The sequence below is a fragment of the Lethenteron reissneri genome, chromosome 30 (genome assembly GCF_015708825.2).
Source record: "Lethenteron reissneri isolate LAM-NWPU_2019-01 chromosome 30, ASM1570882v1, whole genome shotgun sequence".
Taxonomy (NCBI): Eukaryota; Metazoa; Chordata; class Hyperoartia; order Petromyzontiformes; family Petromyzontidae; genus Lethenteron; species Lethenteron reissneri.
In genome coordinates, this window is record NC_083808.1 from 14,079,995 (window position 1) to 14,086,002 (window position 6,008).

Below are 6,008 nucleotides of genomic sequence, written 5' to 3' on the forward strand. Positions count from 1 at the left end.
ACGGTGGAGACACGCAAACTCCAAAATATACAGCAGCAGGTGTCAGGGTCGGGATCGAACCCACGACCTCCTGTAAACCCGACGAGGTAGTTAACATCTCCGAGCCACCGTGATGATGATGATGATGTCACCATTGACCTCTTATGGGGGGGGGGGGGGGGGCTCTTAAGGAGGAGCGGTGGTGGTGGTGCAGTGGTTTGCTGCGCCATGAACTTGGTCACCCGAGTTCTATTCCCGGCCAACATCAGCGGCGTCCTAGGGGGAAGAGGGTGAGGTGGAGGGAGAATAGCCCCCCGCCCCTTTCACCGACCCGCACTGACAGGCGTGGTGAAGTATGGTCAAACAATCCTCACGTGGCGGCGTTGGGGGAAGGCCGCCATCCAGCAGTGGATTGACAAAGGGCTGTAGGTTGGATGACAAAGTCTCGGTAGCAGAGGTCTCGTGACCCTCAATAAATTGACCCATAACATTGTTTATCTCCTTTGCACATTCGTTTCCAAATACAACCTTACTGACAAAAAATATAGTTTTCCACCTAATTAATTGGAGGGGGGGGGGGTCACAAGACATCTGGACCCAGTCTGTACAATGGTCATGATTATGAGAGTGCCGTGAGTGGCTGCTGTCGGCCCGGGAACCACTGTGCGCACCTGGCTCAGCTGCTGCTGCTTGTGCCGTTGTTGTAGTCGCTGTTGTTGTTGTTGGTGTAGTCGCTGTTGTTGTTGGTGTAGTCGCTGTTGTTGTTGTTCAATGGTCGCACTCCCCGTCCCGCGCGCGGTCGTTGCCGCTCACCTGTTCCGCGTGACGTCACCGCGACGCGGCCAGGTGAGGCGGGGGCGGGACGAGGGCGGGGCGGGGCGAGGGCGGGGCGGGGGCGGGGGCGGGACGGGGGCGGGGCGGGGCGGGGCGGGGCGGGGGCGGGACGGGGGCGGGGCGGGGCGGGGGCGGGGCGAGGGCGGGGCGAGGGCGGGGCGAGGGCGGGGCGAGGGCGGGGGCGGGGCGAGGGCGGGGGCGGGGCGAGGGCGAGGGCGGGGGCGGGGCGAGGGCGAGGGCGGGGGCGGGGCGAGGGCGGGGGCGGGGCGAGGGCGGGGGCGGGGCGGGGGCGGGGCGGGGGCGGGGCGAGGGCGGGGGCGGGGCGAGGGCGGGGCGGGGCGAGGGCGGGGCGGGGGCGGGGCGGGGCGAGGGCGGGGCGGGGCGCCTCCCCCTCGCCCTCTCCCACAAAGACAAAGATTCCCCGTGTAGCCTGTAACAGGCTGTTGGGTCAAGTGCTGTTAGCGAGCAGCACCTATGAAGGCCGGCACGGCGCACGAGGGGGTGAGTCATGTTTTGCAGAGGGGTCAAATACTTATTTCCCTCATTAAAATGTAAATCAATTCATATGATTTTTGACATGCGTTTTTCTGGATTTTGTTGTTATTCTGTCTCACTGTTTATATAAACCTACCATTAAAAGTATAGACTGATCATTTCGTTGTCAGTGGGCAAACGTACAAAATCAGCAGGGGATCAAATACTTGTTTCCCTCACTGTAACCCTCCCTATCACCCATTATCCTCCTCTCAACTCACCCCATCCACGTCAACCCTCCCCCCTCTCACCTCACTCATCTACCCCTCCTTTCTCTCACCCCCTCCCACTCAACCTCCCTCTTTCCCTCAACTCCCACCTCCCACTCACCCCTCATCCTCCTCCTCACACCCCCGATCGCCTCCCTCTCACCTCCTCACTCCACCACAACTCACCCCATCCCTCTCACCTCCTCACTCCACCACAACTCACCCCATCCCTCTCACCTCCTCACTCCACCACAACTCACCCCATCCCTCTCGCCTCCTCACTCCACCACAACTCACCCCATCCCTCTCACCTCCTCACTCCACCACAACTCACCCCATCCCTCTCACCTCCTCACTCCACCACAACTCACCCCATCCCTCTCGCCTCCTCACTCCACCACAACTCACCCCATCCCTCTCACCTCCTCACTCCACCACAACTCACCCCATCCCTCTCACCTCCTCACTCCACCACAACTCACCCCATCCCTCTCGCCTCCTCACTCCACCACAACTCACCCCATCCCTCTCACCTCCTCACTCCACCACAACTCACCCCATCCCTCTCACCTCCTCACTCCACCACAACTCACCCCATCCCTCTCGCCTCCTCACTCCACCACAACTCACCCCATCCCTCTCACCTCCTCACTCCACCACAACTCACCCCATCCCTCTCACCTCCTCACTCCACCACAACTCACCCCATCCCTCTCGCCTCCTCACTCCACCACAACTCACCCCATCCCTCTCACCTCCTCACTCCACCACAACTCACCCCATCCCTCTCGCCTCCTCACTCCACCACAACTCACCCCATCCCTCTCACCTCCTCACTCCACCACAACTCACCCCATCCCTCTCACCTCCTCACTCCACCACAACTCACCCCATCCCTCTCACCTCCTCACTCCACCACAACTCACCCCATCCCTCTCGCCTCCTCACTCCACCACAACTCACCCCATCCCTCTCACCTCCTCACTCCACCACAACTCACCCCATCCCTCTCACCTCCTCACTCCACCACAACTCACCCCATCCCTCTCACCTCCTGACTCCACCACAACTCACCCCATCCCTCTCGCCTCCTCACTCCACCACAACTCACCCCATCCCTCTCACCTCCTCACTCCACCACAACTCACCCCATCCCTCTCACCTCCTCACTCCACCACAACTCACCCCATCCCTCTCGCCTCCTCACTCCACCACAACTCACCCCATCCCTCTCACCTCCTCACTCCACCACAACTCACCCCATCCCTCTCGCCTCCTCACTCCACCACAACTCACCCCATCCCTCTCACCTCCTCACTCCACCACAACTCACCCCATCCCTCTCACCTCCTCACTCCACCACAACTCACCCCATCCCTCTCACCTCCTCACTCCACCACAACTCACCCCATCCCTCTCGCCTCCTCACTCCACCACAACTCACCCCATCCCTCTCGCCTCCTCACTCCACCACAACTCACCCCATCCCTCTCACCTCCTCACTCCACCACAACTCACCCCATCCCTCTCGCCTCCTCACTCCACCACAACTCACCCCATCCCTCTCGCCTCCTCACTCCACCACAACTCACCCCATCCCTCTCACCTCCTCACTCCACCACAACTCACCCCATCCCTCTCACCTCCTCACTCCACCACAACTCACCCCATCCCTCTCGCCTCCTCACTCCACCACAACTCACCCCATCCCTCTCGCCTCCTCACTCCACCACAACTCACCCCATCCCTCTCACCTCCTCACTCCACCACAACTCACCCCATCCCTCTCGCCTCCTCACTCCACCACAACTCACCCCATCCCTCTCGCCTCCTCACTCCACCACAACTCACCCCATCCCTCTCACCTCCTCACTCCACCACAACTCACCCCATCCCTCTCACCTCCTCACTCCACCACAACTCACCCCATCCCTCTCACCTCCTCACTCCACCACAACTCACCCCATCCCTCTCACCTCCGCCTCCCTCACCTCATCCCTTCCCACTTCACCTCTCCCACTCTCATTCACACCCCCCTCTCGTCCTCTCACCCCCCTCACTATTCTCCATCATCACGACATCCACTCACCACTCAACCTCTCCTCGCCGCACCACAGGAGAATTGGTTGGAAGTTCGATATATGTACATAAGAGGTTTTTGGGTTAGATCGCGTCAATATATAAATGTGTCGTTACACCCGCCACCACCCGACACAGACAACTAGTAAGGGTTGTCACGTCAACAGAACGTGGCCAATTCGTCACTAGTACAGCACTAGTGTGTAGTGTATAGTGTAGTGTATAGTAGTGTATAGTGTAGTGTACTAGTACAGCACACCGGTGTGTTGGAGAGCCAAGCCACAACATTTACAATCTGAGTACGACGTTTCGCCAGTAATTACACCCAGCTTCATCAGGCGACAGCCAGATTTGTGGAGCAGTCCACCTGTTTCGTTCCTCATATCGAGGCGTCGATGTGGTCACCACACTTCTGCGCTCTTGCGCAATGGGGGGATTAATCAGTCAACATTATGCATGTGCATTATGGGAGTCCTTTGATGTTGTCCTTCCTGTCATAGATGTGGTTACCACATCTATGCCGTACTCAGATTGTAAATGTTGTGGCTTGGCTCTCCAACACACCGGCGTGCTGTACTAGTGACGAATTGGCACGTTCTGTTGACGTGACAACCCTTACTAGTTGGCTGTGTCGGGTGGTGGCGGGTTTAACGACACATTTATATATTGACGCGATCTAACCCAAAAAACCTCTATTATGGATGATATTGGTCGCGAAAGCCTACGTGTTAAACTGGTCAAAGTTATTTTAATTACTTTCAATTTCGATAGATTCTCTAATCAATCTTGGCCAGTCGTAACTAGTTTTGCACTTAACTTCAAAATTATCAAAATCAATTAAGTGTCCTTGTTGGCACGCGTGTTCTGCTACTGCTGATAGTTGTATTTGGGATAATTTAATATTTATCTCTTGTTTTTAGTCTCGTGCTGATCATTCGTCCTGTTTGCCCAACGTAACATTTACCACACGTGCAGTTAATCATGTACACACCTTCTGTTGATAGCTTCGGTAATACATCTTTTGTTCCAGATATTAATTTCTGTATTTTATGTACCGTGCCAAATCTGACTCAGATGTTTTGTTTTTCCAAACAGCTGGCGAGTTCATCAGTTACTCCCGCAATGTACGGTTTTTTGATCGTTTTAATTACTTGGGCAGTTTCGATGCTCTTGTTATTTGATTTGGTTTTGGTATTCCATGCCCTGTTGATTTGTGCATCATTGTAGCCGTTCATTTACAGTGCTTCTTTAACATGTTGAATTTCACTTCTCAGACTGTCACCATCTGACACTTTCTTAGCTCGATGAATGAGCGTCTTGGTAAGAGCAGATTTATTTGCGGGGTGATGGTGTGACTGCATTCAGATAGGCGTCAGTATGCGTTTTCTTTCGGTAAACACTGTGTTATTTTACCATTTCTACCCCGTTTGAGCAGAATATCCAGAAATGGTCGACTTCTGTCAGCTTCCACTTCCATGGTGAACTGGATTGATGGGTTTTGCGAGTTGAGATGATTTAGAAATGCGTTCAGTGTATCTTTGCCGTGTGGCCAGACCACCAAAACTTACGAGAATATCATTAGGGTTAAGCTTAATATCTTTAATATTTGAGATGTTCAGAGTTTTTGATGAACGAAGAGGTCCTACCGATGTAGGGCTGTATTTGTTTCGTTACGTATTGTGCTAATTTGTACATGGCAGATCCTATTGTACTATCTATGGGTCTTAATGGGACATCAGGTTTGTGAATTTTTGGTAGCCCATAAAGTCTTGGTGGGTTTGATCATGTATTGCTCTTCCTTGGGAATTGATGACTTGGCAATGATTGCCGTTGTTTTACGTTCCAAGGTGCTGGTTAGGTCTCGTTTAAATTTAAGGTAACCTCTATTATGGATATTGGTTGCGAAAGCCGATCTGTTAAATCTATATATGTAGTTCGTATTTGCAACCACACCACCTGCACTTCGCAAACCAGCAACCACACCGTCTATACTTCTCAAACGATCAACCACATACACTTTAAAACCAGTAACCACACCGCCTACACTTCTCAAACAAGCAATCATACTGCTCAAACCAGCAACAACCCCCCCTACACTTCTCCTGCCTGCATGTATAAAGACAGTACGGAGCGAGAGGGGCAGTATGGTTCTCCGGGACCATGGTTACTAATGGACGTGCTAATGATTGATGGGACAAGCGTTGACAGGGTCACGTGATGGGGAGCACGGGATCCAATGGCGGGAAGGTGTAACAAGGGCGGAGATTGACAGAGCCAGGTGCGGCGAGAATTCGAGAATAGGGGTGTGGCCGGACCGGGCGAGGCATAAGAGCCTGGCGCGAGCCGGACCTGGGGGCTGTTAGTGTGGGGAAT

General features: G+C 54.4%; 1 protein-coding gene across 1 annotated transcript in view; it reads right to left on the reverse strand.

The window, feature by feature from the left end:
- LOC133349554 (calcium-dependent secretion activator 1-like) overlaps positions 1-819 on the reverse strand; it is an 85,571-nt gene extending 84,752 nt beyond the window's left edge. The window contains exon 1 of the mRNA XM_061563117.1: positions 651-819. The gene's annotated coding sequence lies outside the window, so the exon portion shown is untranslated. The remainder of the gene's footprint in view (positions 1-650) is intronic.
- Between the last annotated feature and the right edge of the window lie 5,189 nt (positions 820-6,008).